At 42.1% G+C, this 17,161-nt stretch overlaps 1 protein-coding gene across 7 annotated transcripts in view; it reads left to right on the top strand.

Moving 5' to 3' along the window:
* Positions 1-201: 201 nt before the first annotated feature.
* Positions 202-17,161, top strand: part of LOC126470242 (centromere protein J) — a 326,728-nt gene continuing 309,768 nt past the window's right edge. For all 7 annotated transcript variants that reach the window (XM_050097951.1, XM_050097950.1, XM_050097946.1 and 4 more), the window contains exon 1: positions 202-374. The gene's annotated coding sequence lies outside the window, so the exon portion shown is untranslated. The remainder of the gene's footprint in view (positions 375-17,161) is intronic.

Below are 17,161 nucleotides of genomic sequence, written 5' to 3'. Positions count from 1 at the left end.
ACAAAAATAAAATAAATAGTTTATAAATTGATTTCTGTTACAGGTGCTATGACGTATTCTTTGGGAATACTGCTTTTCCATATTCGTACACTTATTGTATACGGTTCGTCCCCACAATATGAAATAATATTTACATTTACAGAGATAATGAGACGCTTCGGAATTTAAATAGGAGAGCTAAATGAAGTTCGTATTGTAGACTACAGTTGGCAGCAGTTCGCGATAACACTTTAGGCGGCATATCCGAAGTGATGTTGTGATTCTAGTTTTCAAGTGTCAAAAGTAACAAGTTTTTATTAAATGAGGTGTGATAGTAAGTTGTTCGTCTGCATGACTTCTTGTTTGAGGGAAACACGTGTTATTTCCGTAATTATGTAAGTTGTTTATCACATTTGTATGGGCGTGCGTACTTGGAGTATATTTCCTACTGTAATGGAAAGACCAACCAAGAGCGATATTATTTCTAAATTCGAGATGTTTACATGTTTTTTTAGATGCCCATACCTGTTTTGAAGTTTCACATTTGGGAACAACATCTAAATAAAGTGGTACTTAATTGTAAAAGTATTTAGATCAGATATTTGAGTGCCGTTACATCGTTGTTATTGTTTTGAAACTTACCATGGGCAGTACAAATAAAATTAATATTCAACTTCTTAATTACATGGCACCCTTTAAAACTTTGTGCTAGGTGATACACGAAGAAAGGGAAAAAACAGTACCATGTCCGGCCACGAATGTGTGTTTGTAGGGTGGCTCCAGCAGAAAGTTGTTGCATGTTATTTAGACCTCAGCTTTTACCATATGTAAGCTGTTTGTGTCTCAGAAGCCATACATGAGCAACTAGGAAGCATTTAATAACTTCTTGACATTACGTTCTCTATGACTTTTAATTTCATGCCTAAAAGTCATTTATACTTAAACTAGAGGGTGACTGAAGTTATTTTGAAAAGATGTGTTCCTTTGTGTTAGCAGTTGGAAATCATCACACATCTGTTTGACACATCTAAGGCAGAAAAGTTCTTATCCCACTGGAGTAGTTAGGTGGCTGGTTAGTTTTGTGTTCCATGGTTTATTTTCTATGATATATCTTAATGATATGGCATGGGTCACTTTACATTCACATCGCATATTATTTTGTAAATATGGATATGTGCTGAACATTTGTAAGATTTGTTTCGTTATATATACAGATCAGAATTAGTAGGCGTAATTCCTACCCGCCACCTTTTATACATTACAGTAATAGAAATTCTTCTGTGGAATACAAGGAGTTGTCAAGGAGAGACCTTTTCAGTTTGTTTTCAAAATTTACTTTGCTGTCTGTCTGGCTTAAGTGATCAAAAATTTTAGTTGTAGCATTGTGCACCTCTTTTGTGCTAAAGACTACCTGAATGTAGGATAATGAATGTCATTTCTCGTTCTGTTGCTGTAATTATGTATGTCGCTGTTCCTTTTGAACTGCAGTGGACTATATACTAGAAACTTAATAGGTGAATAAATACACCCTGAAGCAGCAGTCAAAATGCCCAACTCCTTAAACAGATGTTGACAGCATGATCATGGGTGAGCACCACACATACATTTTGACTTGTGAAGACTTTCGTGTGACATTACTGAATGAAAGTATGTAAAACACGTTAGTTTACTGATTTCTCACTCCCCCAAGATTTGCAGTGTGATTCAAAGTGCAAAAGTGGCTGAACTAATTTGTGTTAAGAGTTCCAAAATTTGCTTTCTCCTGTTCAAATTTTCATCAGTGTGGAAACTTAAGAATTTTGAATTTTCCACTGTATTTTTTCCTCACCATGTGTTTCATTTATTATTACCATGTGTTTCACGTATTATTGGTGTAGAATCTCTAGATGTGCAGAACTTTAGTTGATGTGTTTTTAAAATTGAGGGTGAGAGCAGTTGCAGGAAAACAGCTGTTGATACTTTTGAGAACACTGCTTTTGTTTCTGTATGTGTGCATGAATTGATTTCAATACTAGCATCACCTGGGTGGGGGGGGGGGGGGGGGGGGGGGAGCAGCTATTCCAATTGCTGTATAGTAAATGTGATGTCATTTACACATGAGGAACAATAGTGGACCTAAGATTGAGCATTTGGGGGGGGGGGGGGCATACCTGATTTCTCCGCAGTCAGAATTACATCCCCATATTGTGTTAGTTCAGTTACCAAGTACAACTCGCTGCATACGTTTGGTTAAGTATGACATTATTCATTAATTGGCTGTACCATCAACCCCACAAAACGTTAGTTAACTAGGAGAATACTGTGTCATTCGTATAGTCAAATGCCTCGTATAGGTCACAGAAAATAGCAGCCAGTTCTATTTTATTTAGTGAATGTAAAATGTGGTGGGTGAACTTGTTAATGGCATTCTCAGTAGGGCAACTCTTCTTAGATCCCTCACTCCTGTCACCTTTCTTGGAGGGGTTTGATAATAGCATATTTCAGTCTCTCTGGAAAAATGCCCCAAGTTAGTGATGTAATACATATTTTGGATAAGACAAGACGTACTATATGGAAAAAAATCTTTAGCACTCTATTGAAAACACCATCAAACCCAGATGTGCTTTTATTTTTGAGTGAATGTATAATTTCATAAGGAGAAGTTGGTGATACATTCATATAATTGAATTTTATGAGAGTTGCTTTTTCAACAGAATGCTGTGAGTTTTCTCTTTACTTTCTACTATATTTCTGACTAAAATCGATTTGTACCATGAGTGTAAAGTGCCTGACATGCCATAGAATCGTTAGCTCCGGGGTCTGGTGTGATGGATGTAGTAACTTTTTTCATTGGGGCAACTGTAGTGGCGTGGGAATTGGGAAAATGAGCGGGACTAATCAGTGGTTCTGTAGGGTATGCAGTAGAGATAGAAAGATTGTGGAACAAGAGGGGAAAATTGCTGCCCTTCAGGCTGAGTTAGATGAGGCTAGGCGAGAACTGGGCAGGTTAAGGGGGGAGAAGGGTAAACGGGTGGCAAGTGGCAACAGGCATAAGGAACAGGCAAAGAAATTCTTCTGACAGCTTTGATATTAATGTACAAAATAGGTTTGACCTGTTGCCTCAGTCAGAAACTGATGAGCCTCTCACAGAAGTAGATGTAGACAGGTCTCAACAAGCTTTCAGCAGCAAATTGAATAAGAATGTAGGGAAGTCTGCAAAGAGAAAGAAAGTCTTGTTGCTAGGTAGTTTGCATGCTAGGGGTGTGGGCCAACTTCTGCAGGATGAATTAGGGTCAGAATACCAGGTCACAAGTTTTTTCAAACCTAGTGCTGGACTGAGGCAGGTTACAGAGGATTTAGGTTCACTATGTAGAGGCTTTATTAAGGAAGATACCGTGGTTATTGTGGGTGGGCCGGGCAACAGTATTGACTGAGATCCGGGGTACAGCATAGTGTGTGACCTGGCAAAGATTGCATCAACATCGAGTCATACCAGTGTTGGGTTTGTGTCGGTTCTGGAGTGCCACGACCGACCTCATTTGAGCTCTTCTGTCAGGAGAGTTAATTTCGAGTTGGAACGGCTACTTGGATCTGGTGCGGGGTCACACATTGGTGTGGTTCCTGTTGATTCACTCTGTAGGTGGGACTATACTAGACATGGCCTACACCTCAACAAGAAAGGGAAGGGTAAACTGGCTGGGCTGATAGCAGGAAATTTAAAGGGGGGAGGAACTACATCTCATGGTGGAAACTCTTTTTTAGTGTAAGATCAGTGTCCAGTGGGAAACTCAGCCAGGCAAGTACTAAAGATGTTAAAAAAGTTCAAGATACTCACAAAAGTAAGGTGAAAAATAATGTTAGTATATTTCATCAAAATATTGGGGGATTGAAGAATAAAATTGATGAGCTTCTGCTTTGTTTAGAAGATATAGAAACTGAAAATGTAATAGATGTACTATGCCTGTCTGAGCATCACATTGTCACTGATATGCAAAAGGTTAGCATCAATGGGTACAAATTAGCTGCACATGTAAGTAGAGATAATATGATGAGAGGAGGAGTTGCCATATATGTCAAAAGCTTCCACAGTGTAAAAAATTTAGAAACTAAAAAATTTTGTGTAGAGCAACATATGGAAGCATGTGCCACTGAACTTAAACTAAATGATGGCACTTTCATAATTGTAACAGAGTATAGGTCCCCCTCAGGGAATTTCCAGCTATTTCTAGAAAACTTGGATGCTTTGTTGTGCTCTGTCAGGCAGGGGGAAGCAAATTATCATTTGTTGGGATTTCAGTGTTGATTCCCTGAAAGAGTGTAATAGGAAGAATGACCTTGTAGTATTACTCAGTTCTTTCAATTTGAGCTCCGTCATTGATTTTCCTACTCGGATAACAAAGAACAGCAGTACATTGATAGATAACTTTTTTATAGACCAAGATAAGTTTAAGGACATAAATACTTATCCTGTTGAGAATGGTCTTTCAGATCATGGTGCACAGCTAGTTACAGTACATGACATAGCTCCATGCAGTATATCAAATCAGACTTTCAAAGCAGTGCGTTCAATTAACAATATAAATATTGCGAACTTTAGGGAAAGCCTACAGCAACTAGACTGGGATGAAGTGTATAAGGAACCTGATGCAAACTTCAAATATAACTTATTTCACGATACATTTTTAAGGGTATTTGAAAATTGTTTTCCCAAGAAAATAATTAAACATGATTCCAAGAAAACATATAAAAATCATGGCTAACTAAAGGAATAAGAATATCTTGCAACCGTAAAAGAGAACTGTATCTAACAGCAAGAGGGAGTACTGACCCCGAAATTGATCAATATTATAAAAACTATTGTGCGGTACTAATAAAAGTTATTAAAAAGTCCAGAGGCATGTGTATCATGTCTGAGATCAGTAACTCTGGTAATAAAATTAAAGCAATTTGGAATATTATTGAAAGGGAAACAGGGCAACCAAGAGCACAGGAAGACTTTAGTGCCATAAAACTGAATGACAAGTGCACTAACAAACAATCAGAAATTGAAAATATTTTCAATAATCATTTTTTAAATGTTGTGGAGAAAATAGGGTCTAGATCTTCACTAGAAGAGGCAAGGCTACTAATAGAAGAGGCCATACCTGTGTGGTTTGAAACAACTGTAATTCCACCAACCTCTCCCTCTGAAATCAGTAAAATAATAAACTCACTGAAAAGTAAAAGCTCTTATGGAATTGATGGCATTTCCAGCAAGGTACTTAGCTTGTTCCCCACAGATAAGTAGGATTCTCAGCCTCATATGTAATAGCTCTTGGAGCAGGGTGTTTTCCCCGATAGACTGAAATATGCCATTGTAAAACCATTGCATAAAAAGTGGGATACGGATGTCAACAACTACCACCCAATCTCTCTTCTGACAGCTCTCTCAAAAATTTTTGAGAAAGTAATGTATTCAAGAGTAGCCTCCCATATTTGTAAAAATAAAGTACTAACAAAATGTCAGTTTGGTTTTCAGAAAGGCTTTTCAACAGAAAATGCTATATACACTTTCACTGATCAAATATTAAATGCTCTGAATAACCGGACATCACCCATTGGTATTTTTTGTGATCTCTCAAAGGCCTTTGATTGTGTAAATCATGGAATTCTTTTAGATAAGCTAAATCATTATGGTTTGAGGGGGGGCAGTGCACAAATGGTTTAATTCATACTCAACTGGATGAATGCAGAAAGTTGAAATAAGTGGTTCATGTAATGTTAAAACATCAGCTGATTCCTCAAACTGGGGGGCTATCAAGTACGGGGTCCCACAGGGTTCGGTCTTAGGTCCTTTACTGTTCTTGATATACATTAATGACTTACCATTCCACATTTATGAAGATGCAAAGTTAGTTCTTTTTGCTGATGATACAAGTATAATAGTAACATCCAAAAACCATGAACTAAGTGATGTAATTGTAAATGATGTTTTTCACAAAATTATTCAGTGGTTCTTAGCAAATGGACTCTCTTTAAATTTTGATAAAACGCAGTATATACAGTTCCGTACAGTAAATGGCACAACTCCAGTAATAAATGTAGACTTTGAACAGAAGTCTGTAGCTAAGGTAAAATTTTCAAAATTTTTAGGTGTGTCCATTGATGAGAGGTTAAACTGGAAGCAACACATTGATTGTCTGCTGAAACGTCTGAGTTCAGCTACGTATGCTATTAGGGTTATTGCAAATTTTGGTGATAAGAATCTCAGTAAATTAGCTTACTGTGCCTACTTTCATTCACTGCTTTTGTATGGCATCATATTCTGGGGTAATCCATCATTGAGTAGGAAAGTATTCATTGCTCAAAAACGTGTAATCAAAATAATTGCTGGAGCCCACCCACGGTCATCCTGCAGACATCTATTTAAGGGTCTAGGGATCCTCACAGTATATATATTCACTTATGAAATTTGTTGTTAATAATCCAACCCAGTACAAAAGTAATTGCAGTGTGCATAGCTATAACACCAGGAGAAAGGATGATCTTCACTATGCAGGGTTAAATCTGACTTTGGCACAGAAAGGGATCAATTATGCTGCCACAAAAGTCTTTGGTCACCTACCAAACAGCATCAAAAGCCTGACAGATAGCCAACTAACATTTAAAAATAAATTAAAAGAATTTCTAGATGACAACTCCTTCTATTCATTTGCTGAATTTTTAGATATAAATTAAGGGGAAAAAAAAACTTAAACATTAGTGTCATGTAATATTTTGTGTAATGTAATATCTTGTAAAGACATCTTTTATTAACCTGACACGTCCCACATCATTACGAAGTGTCGTATTCATGATCTATGGAACAAGTATTAATCTAATGTAATCTATTATTAAATATATTTGCTATCAGTGACTCGCCATTTATAGCCCTTCCATTCAGTTCAGTAGAACTGTTATCCTGTTCTGTGGCCTGTTAGCATTTCGCTACATTCCACATAGCCTTAAGTCTGTTGTTGGAATAACTGATATCCCACAATATTTGCATGTTCCTAGATTTTTAATAACTCATCTTAGTAATTTTGAGCAGGTTTTGTAGTGTGCAACTACTGCAGGATTAATTTTGAGCAAGTTTTGTAGTGTGCAACTACTGCAGGATGTCTACTTGTTCTTACCAACAGATACATTTCCCCTTTCCTTTCACAAGACACTTTAATCCCTGTAGTGATACTTTTTTTTTCATGTTTGTATAATGTCCTTTCTGATAAGCTAATGTGCAAAGCTATTTTCAAATACTAATATGACTTTATCATGGAAGATATTAAATTTTATGTTTGAATTTTTTTGGTACGTTATAAATTTCACCCCGTGTGGGTTGGGTTGTTTTGGGGAAGGAGACTAGACAGTGAGGTCATCGGTCTCATCGGATTAGGGAAGGATGGGGAAGGAAGTCAGCCGTGCCCTTTGAAAGGAACCATCCTGGCATTTTCCTCCATCCTCTGTGGGGTATCGCGTTCTGCGCTGTCTACAATAATGGACTTCGTAGCTTGTTTGCGCCTGATATCCAGCACAGTAGCCAGTCTGTTGTGGTGGGGCCACCATGTACCCTGTTGGTTGTAGCCCCCTGACCACACAGATATCGCTCTGCTGATGCCTGCGCCGTTAACTCTGCACATTTGCCAAGGAGTAGATGCCCGTCACCCTGGGGCATCGGGACACCTGGCAATGACCATCCTGCCAGGTGGCCTTTGCTGCGGCTTGGTGGCACCCATGGGGAGGGCACCTGGTCGGAGTGGGTCGCATCAGGGCAGATCACAACGCCTTGAGGCATATTACGTCATCTCTTGCTGGTGGTCAAACATGAGCAGTCTCTAAGCGTTCAAGTTCTAACTTCAGTGCTAAGAAATTTGACCCCAAATCATCCCCCCTCTGGCTACGCCATGGGAGGAACGCCAGGCTAAGGATGGCAGCAAAGCTTATTCACCCCAGTAGCTTGTATGTATGAGAGTTGATGGGGAATCTTGCCTGTCAATGAAACCATCAAAACGGCATCCTCTGCCCAGTCATGGGCACTACTCACCTGTGACAAGCTGGAGGATGTTTCTGTTTCCTTTACGTCCCATAAAAGCTTAAATATGGTCCAGAGTATCAAATTTCACAGGGACCTTCTTTTGCAGTCTGACAATGAGCTGCATGCCAATGTAAAATGGTGAGATTTCAGTTTCATTCGGTGCGTCCATCAAGGTCCGAGGGATAATCAGGTTGCCACTGGTACCTTCATCTTGGCCTTTGAGGGTGACACATTACCCGAGAAGGTCAAGGTGATGTTCTACTGCTGTGATGTAAAGCCATATATCCCTTTCCGGACACGGTGCTTTAAGTGCTGGAAGTTCGGCCATATGGTCTTCCCGCTGAACTTCGAGTGTCACCTGTTGGGATTGTGGACGTCCTTCACATCCCAATACTCCCTGTGCCCTGCCTCCCATCTGTGTCAACTGCAAAAAACACCATTTGTCTTTTTCGTCAAAATGCAGGATTCTCCAGAAAGAAAGAAAAATAGTGAAATACAAGACCCTGGACTGACTGACCTAAACTGAGACTAAGAGAAAATATGAGAGGCTACATCCTGTGCATATGATGTCAACCTACACTTCTTCTGTGACAATGGTTCTACCAGCTTCCATTCTGCCACATGCATTTGGCTCTCGGAGGCGGAAGGCTACACCTGCCCCCCTGATGGAGGGGCGCACTTCCATACCTGCTGCTCCTGTACAACCTACTTCAGGAGCAACCCCCCCCCCCCCCCCCCCCCCCCCCCCCCGTCAACCATCGGGGACGTCAGTCCCCACTTCTCAGCTGGAGAAGTGCAAGTTTCCTTCAGCTCCGGTCGCCAGGAAGGGATCCCTTGACTGACTCACTTCCCAGGTTCCTACCATTGGCAAAGCTGACACCTGCCAGTGGCTGAAGCAACCACAGGTCATACGGCTTCACGGTCCTCCTCAGTCCTGAGACTGAATCAGTGAAGCCCTCCCAGCCGGACAAACTTACAGAGCAGAGAGAGAAACCTAAAAAGGAGAAGACCCCCAAGAACCAAGGCACTGCGGTGCCACCCACACCACCACTACCTACAAGCTCTGTGTCTGAGGATGAGATGGACACTCTGGCATCTGTTGAGGACCTAGACCTTGCTCGCTGAAGACCTAGACCTCACAGGACCCATACACACAATGTATGTCGATCGCACAGGTACTCATCTGGTGGTAGCAGATGACCCTGAGGCGTAGACTGCCTCATTGAGTGTTTCATGCCTTCCCAGTCTCACGATCACGTCATCCTCCAGTGGAACTGCGGCGGTTTTTTCCACCACCTGGTTGAGCAACAGCAACTGTTAAGCTTTACATCTGCTTTCTGCATTGCCCTCCAGGAAACCTGGTTCCCGGCAATGCGGACCCCTGCCCTCTGCGGCTGTAAGGGATATTACAGGAACTGTAGCAACTATAATAATGTGTCAGGTGAAGATTGCGTCTATGTCCTGAACTCGGTATGTAGTGAACCTGTGCCCCTTCAAACCCCTCTTGAAGCTGTATCTGTCAGGATAAGGATGACACAGGACATAACTGTCTGCAATGTATATCTTCCTCCATATGGTGCAGTACCGCTGAACATATTGGCTGCACTGATTGATCAACTCCTTAAAACTTTCCTACTTGTGGGAGATTGTAATGCGCATAACCCCTTGTGGGGTGACGTCATGCTTACTGGCCGAGGTAGGGAGGTTGAAAATTTACTGTCACAACTTGACCTCTGCCTCTTACATACAAGTGCTGACACACATTTCAGTGTGGCACATGGCACATATTCGGCCATTGATAGCTCGGTTTGCAGTTATGGCCTTCTCCCATGGAGAAGCAAATGACGATCTGTGGGGTAGTGACCACTTCCCCATCTTCCTGTCACTCCCTCGGTGTCATGCCCATGGATGCCTACCCAGATGGGCTTTAAAATAAGGCAGACTGGGAAGCCTTCAATCTGCTGTCACCAATGAATCTACCCCATGTGGTGCCATCGATGTTGTCGTTGAGCAGGTCACTACAACGATAATTTCTGTGGTGGAAAACATGATCCCTCGTTCTCTGGGGTGCCCTCGGTGAAAGACAATCCCTTGGTGGTCGCCGGAAGTCGCTGAGGCAATTAAAGAGCGTTAGTGAGCTCTACAGCAACACAAGTGGCACACTTCTCTAGAGCACCTAATAGCCTTTTAGCAGCTCCGTGCCGTCGTTCGTCAGCTTACAAAATGACAGAAGCAGGAGTGTAGGGTGAGGTGCGTGTCTACCATTGGGTGTCATACGTCACCTTCCCAAGTCTGGATGAAGATCAAATGTCTTTTTGGGTACCAAGCCCCAACAGGTGTTACCGGTGTTAACATACATGGCGTGTTATCTACTGATGCAAACGTGTTTGCCGAGCACTATGCTTGAGCCTCTGTGTCGGAGAACTACCCTCCAGCCTTTCGCATCCTCAAATGGTGGATGGAAAGGGAAGTCCTCTTGTTCACTACATGTCACAGTGAACCCTGTAACACCCCATTTACAGAGTAGGGGCTCCTCAGCGCTCTTGCACACTGCCCCGACACAGCTCCCGGAATGGATCGGATCCACAGTCAGATGATTAAACATCTCTCATCTGACTACAAGCGACATCTCCTAGTCATCTTCAACCGGGTCTGGTGCGATGGTGTCTTTCCATCGCAATGGCGGGAGAGCACAATCATTCCAGTGTTCAAACTCAGTCAAAACCTGCTTGTTGTGGATAGCTACCAGCCCATCAACCTCACCAACTTTCTTTGCAAGCTGCTGGAACGTATGGTGTGTTGGCGGTTGGGTTGGGTCCTTGAGTCATGTGGCCTACTGGCTCCACATCAGGGTGGCTTCCACCAGGGTTGCTCTGCCACTGATAATCTTGTGTCCCTCGACTCTGCCATCTGAATAGTCTTTTTCCAAATGCCAACATCCATATGACATGACCTGGTGACATTATATCCATGCCACATTGTACGAGTCAGTTCTCCGGGGCCTGCTCTCAATTTTTATCCAAAACTTCCTGTCACTCTGTACATTCCGTGTCAAAGTTGGTGCCTCCCATAGTTCCCCCTTGTATTCAGGAGAATGGCATTTCACAGGCCTCGGTATTGAGTGTCTCTATTTTTACTGGCTATTAATGGTCTGACTGTTGCTGTAGGGCCGTCGGTCTCACCTTGTCTCTATGCGGATGACTTCTACATTTTGTACTGCTCCTCCCGTACTGGTGTTGCTGAGCAGTGCCTACAGGGAATCATTAACAAGGTGCAGTCATGGGCTCTAGCCCACGGCTTCCAGTTTTCAGCCATGAAGTCTTGTGTCGTGCATTTCTGTCGGTGTTATACCGTTCATCCAGAACCAGAACTTTACCTTAATGACGATCCACTCACTGTAGTGGAGACATATCGATTCTTAGGACTGGTTTTCAATGCCCAAGTGACTTGGCTACCTCACATTCGTCAGCTTAAGCGAGAGTGCTGGCAGCACCTAAGTGCCCTCTGCTGCTTGACCAACACCAACTGGGGTGCAGATTGCTCTACGCTGCTGCAGATCTACAGAGCCCTTGTTCAGTCCCACCTTGACTTATGGAGTCTGCTTTTCGGTTCAGCGGTGCCCTCAGTGTTGTGTTTACTTGACCCAGTACACCACTGTGGTGTTCGCCTAGCGACGGGAGCTTTTAGAACGAGTTCGGTGACCAGTGTCCTGGTGGAGGCCGGAGTCCCTCCATTGAAGGTTAGGGGTGCTCAACTGCTCACCAGTTCTCCTGCGCATAGTTCTCCTGCGCATCCAAATTACCATCTCCTTTTCCCAACCACGGGGGTTCATCTCCGGCATTGGCCCAGGTCAGGGCTACAATTGCAGTTCCCGTCTGGTCCCTTCTGTCTGAACTGAAGTCCTTCCCGTTACCACCTCTCCTCGGGGTCCATTCATGTACTCCTCCATGGTGTGCACCTAGGCCGCAGGTTCTTCTGGACCTTTCACATGGCCCTAAGGACTCCGTTAACTCTGTGGCTCTCTGCTATCACTTCCTCTCGATTCTCGAGATGTACCGGGGCCATGAAGTGGTTTGCACCGATGGCTTTGTGGTTGGTTGTCACACAGGCTTTGCATATGTTCATGGAGGACATATTGAACAGCACTCCTTGCCACATGGCTGCAGTGTTTTCACTGCAGAGCTGGCGACCATATCTTGTGCTCTTGCGCATGTCCGCTCATGACCTGGAGAGTCACTTCTCCTGTGTACTGACTCCTTGAGCAGCCTTCAAACTATTGACCAGTGCTAGCCTCACCATCTTTTGGTAGCGTCCATTCAGGAGTCCATCTATACCCTGGAACAATCCCGTCATTCAATGGTGTTTGTGTGGAGTGACTTATGTCCCCAAGGAAAAAACTGCAGAAAATGTTGAAATGCTGGAACAAGGATTGTCTGGAGTCAGTCCTGTACCCAAGCTGCAGTCATTACATTAGTTTTCTTGTGTCAAAGAAGGTCTGCTTAAAGTTTGGGCAACAGCAAAATCAGAGTTCCGGTCTGTTGTTACTTCACCAGGATTAAAACAACAATGAAGTGGTCAGTTGAACATCATTGTTGCAGATTTTGTTGAAGCTGTTCTTCTAGTGATGCGGACAATATTTCTTGTGATTCAGTCATACATGGCAAAAGTGGAGTATGTAGGTAATAAAAGTGTAACATTCCTTTAAATGGAAGAAAGTGGCAAATTTTGGATTTCACCTGTAGTGAAGGGTGAGTCTATTGAAGGTAGGTCTGTTGTGAAGAGAAAGTTGTGTATTCCAACATTGATGAACAGTTCTCATTTGACTAGAAATTTTTTAAAAGGCTGTTTGATTTCAGTGTGAGTGTTTGTGCTTTTCTATGCAGTAGTTTAGTTCAAATAGTATGCATTTAGTTGCGTTACATACTGCAATTCAATATTCTATGTAAATCATACATCAATTTGTCTCACCTGTAACCGTATGACAGATCTTGCATAGTGTCATGCATTGGTGCAATGTAGTAATTCCTTTCTCATAGCTACATGTTTCTTTAATAGAAGAATTTAAGTTTCATTTAAATGTGGCTTGGCTGAATTGTGGCCACTAACAGAGGAGAATTATTATTTTGATGTTAGATTTGTTAAGTTCCGTGTCAGTTTCCCATCCCACCTGTATCAAATGGTTCAAATGGCTCTGAGCACTATGGGACTTAACTACTGTGGTCATCAGTCCCCTAGAACTTAGAACTACTTAAACCTAACTAACCTAAGGACGTCACACACATCCATGCCCGAGGCAGGATTCGAACCTGTGACCGTAGCAGTCGCGCGGTTCCGGACTGCGCACCTAGAACACCACCTGTATCATTGCTTTTCTTTATTATATTGCAGACAGTTCAGTACGTATTCTGAACGCTGTATTTGTTAGAATTAACTCATTTTGTTGCTTAAAACAGTAACTTGACTTCAAATAACTTATGATTCCTAAATATAAAACGCACAAATTCTAGTACAAATGTCCCACCCAAAATTGCTTCGGTGTTGATTATCTTAATTTCCTTTATGATCAGAGAGAATATTTGTTAATGGGTAAACAGTTACTTTCTTGGTTTGAGCTTCATCAAAGAAAACAGCTATTAGGGTCCTACTGTCTTTGTCCACCCAATTTGGAAAGTTAATTACTGATATCAAATTGTAGGATCCAAATAAGATTTCCAGATATTTTTTTCTTTCAGAATCCTTTAGAAAATCTACACTTAAGTCACTACAGACTATTAACTGCCTACTGCTGTTTAACAGATAGCAGAGATGTTGAGTTGCAGATAGACATGACAAAAAGACTGTTAAATAAGTAGGCTTTCGGCAAAAAAACACACACACACACTGATGAACAACAGGGGACTGTTCTCAATTGACTAGAACTTTTTTAAAAGTCTGTTTGAGTTTATCGTGAGTGTTTGTACTTTTTCATGTTGTAGTTTGGCTTAAATAGGATGTACTTTGTTGCACCACGTACTGCAATTTAATATTATATGTAAACCGTACATCAGACAATTTGTCTCACCTGTAACTATATGACAGGCCATAGTGTCATGCATTGGTGGAGCTTAGTAATTCTTTTCTCATAGCTATATGTTTTCTTAGTAGAAGAATGTAAGTTTAATTTGAATGCAGGTTCTCTCTCTCTCTCTCTCTCTCTCTCTCTCTCTCTCTCTCTCTCTCTCTTTCTCTCTCTCGCATCTGACTGTTCCTCCTTGTACCAAAGCATTTACCTTTCGCCATACGAGGAAAGCTTTATGTAAGAATGGTTACATTAGAGCAGGAGGGGCGGTGTCAGTGGCAAGTGCCTCTTCTTGTCTCCACTTTGCGGATGCCTATGGCTTGAGTCTTTGTAGATGTTGTTTTTTGTCCTAGTGTTGTGTTCTTGTTTCTCACTATTTTCTGTGAAAAGAAAAATACTGGTAACAACAAAGGACATTTGTGAATATATGTATTGCAAAGTAGTAAAAATATCCCCCCCTTTTTTTTCTTTTAGAGGTCACACCAGAATTCATAAATATACGTTTGTATTCTGAGTATACTATCCATGTAACTTGAATGTTCCCAGGAAATGATTCCATACATCATTAGTGAATGGGAATATGCAGAAGTAAACTAGTTTACAGCATTATGTGTTGATATTGATTGTAGCCAATTGGGTGGCAGTGTATGCTAGCCAATGAGAATTGTTGATTCTAATGATTTCTTTTGGCAGGAAATAGAGATTGGTTACATTTGAAGAATGGTAATGGAAAAGTCCAAAGTGCCTTTGCTTTTCTGTATTGTCAGTGCTGTTGTGTTCTTGGTACAATGTTGCATGTCCCAAGACTGACTGCATCAAATCACAGAGAAAGTGTTTCAAACATTCATTAGTAATTGAACAGGGTTTTCATGCCAAGCAGTGATTCCCCATAGAGTTCAAAGTGCCATGTGTTGATGTCTTCTCCATTTAGCATGGAATAGTTTGAATAGATAATGCACAAGTTTTTGGTGAGTGGGCACGGCTTTGTGAGCTGTGACAAATTTTGCACTTATGGGGAAATGAAGAAAGGTCAGCAAGGCCTTGGTTCCACAAGTGTTAAACAAGATTGTTGCCAGCTAAAGCTATTCACCATTTCATGTATTTCCAATACATACAACTGACTTCTTTGATTTTAAGATGCTGCTGAAACATTGCTGTCAACGCAAGTATGTGACCTCTCCAGGTGCTATATCATGAAAGTGTCTTGTGCTATCCATTTCAAATAGCTAGTAAAAATTCTTATTCAGAAACAGAAGGTTGGAGAAATGTTGGTATATTTAAAAGAAGAAAGACCATGGCAGATGTGTGCTGTGTTGTACCTCACTTGGAAGACCAACAGTGGCAGTTGCAAAACGCAAATGCCTGTAAGTGATGTTGCCATTTCTTCCACAATAATACAGGGGCACTAAAGTAAACTTCACACCTTGTGATCCCAAGTATGGAGTTGTCCTCAGAAGTGTGCAGTGACCCGAAAATGAATGGAAACTTCTGTGCCTTGCAAACTGCCATAGTATGAATCTAGGATGTGATCACATACATAAGCAGATGCTACATCATTTACTTCTAGGTAGGATGAGGAAGAGGAAGAAGGTGGGGGAATGGAAACTGTTAAGGTGGTGAGAAGGCTGCTAAGAGAAGGGTAATTCAAACAATTTCACTTGGTGTATGATCAGCACATTTGACCAGCTGTCGGAGCTTAGATGAGAGGAGTCTCTTGCAGCTGTAGGTGTAGGAAACATGCAGCAGACTCAAGAGTTAAGAAGCCTAAGTCAGTTGTAACTTTATATAGAAAGAAGAAGGTGCTGTTGGTGTTCAGGTAGTTGTCATTGCAGAAGTGTGGGCCACCTGTTGAAGGAAGTGTTGGAGTGAGTGCCAGGTCACCACCATTGTAAGCCTTGTGCAGGGTTGTCTCAGGTTACTGAGAGTGGAGCTGGGAATAAGTCTCGATAGGGACACGAAGTATGACATAGTTGGTGACCTAGAAAAGATACACTATGTGACGAAAATTATCTGGACACCTAGTTGAAAATGACTGAAAAGTTCGTGGTGCACTCCATCGGTAATGCTGTAATTCAATATGGTGTTGGCCCATCCTTAGCCTTGATGACAGCTCCCACTCTTGCTGGCATACATTCAGTCAGGTGCTGGAAGGTTTCTTGGGGAATGGCAGCCCATTCTTCTCAGAGTGCTGCACTGAGGAGAGATATCGATGTCAGTCAGTGAGGCCTGGCACGAAGTCGGCATTCCAAAACATCCCAAAGGTGTTCTATAGGATTCAGGTCAGGAATCTGTGCAGGCCAGTCTGTTACAGGGATGTTATTGTCGTGTAACCACTCTGCCACAGGCCATGCATTATGAACAGGTGCACGATCGTGCTGAAAGATGCAATCGCTATTCCTGAATTGCTCTTAGTCAGTTGGAAGCAAGAAGGTGCTTAAAACATCAGTGTAGGCCTGTGCTGTGATAGTGCCATGCAAAACAACAGGGGGTACTAGCCCCGTCCATGAAAAACACGACCACACCGTAACACCACAACCTCCGAATTTTACTGTTGGCGCTATACATGCTGGGAGATGACGTTTGCGCACATTCACCATACCCACACACTGACATTGGATCGGCACATTGTGTACTGTGATTCTTCACTCCACACAACATTATTCCACTGTTCAGTCGGCCAATGTTTACACTTGTTACACCAAGCGAGGCATCATTTGGCATTTACTGGCGTGATGTGTGGCTTATGAGCAGCTACTCAACCATGAAATCCAAGTTTTCTCACCTCCCACCTGTCATAATACTTGCAGTGGATTCTGCAGAGTGTGGAATTCCTGTGTGATGGTCTGGATAGACTCTGCCTATTACACATTACGACCCTCTTCAACTGTCAGCAGTCTTGTCAGTCAACAGATGAGGTCAGCCTATATGCTTTTGTGCTGTACGTGTCCCTTAAAGTTTCCACTTCACTATCACATTGGGAAAATTGGATCTAGGGATGTTTAGAAGTGTGCAAATCTCACAAGCTACACCCAATAACCTGACCATGTTCGAAGTCCGTGAGTTCCGAGGAGTGCCCCATTCTGCTCTCTCACGAT

The sequence above is a fragment of the Schistocerca serialis genome, chromosome 3, assembly GCF_023864345.2.
Source record: "Schistocerca serialis cubense isolate TAMUIC-IGC-003099 chromosome 3, iqSchSeri2.2, whole genome shotgun sequence".
NCBI classification, from domain to species: Eukaryota; Metazoa; Arthropoda; class Insecta; order Orthoptera; family Acrididae; genus Schistocerca; species Schistocerca serialis.
The sequence above is the reverse complement of the archived record's forward strand: the minus strand, read 5'-3'. Positions and strand labels throughout refer to the sequence as shown.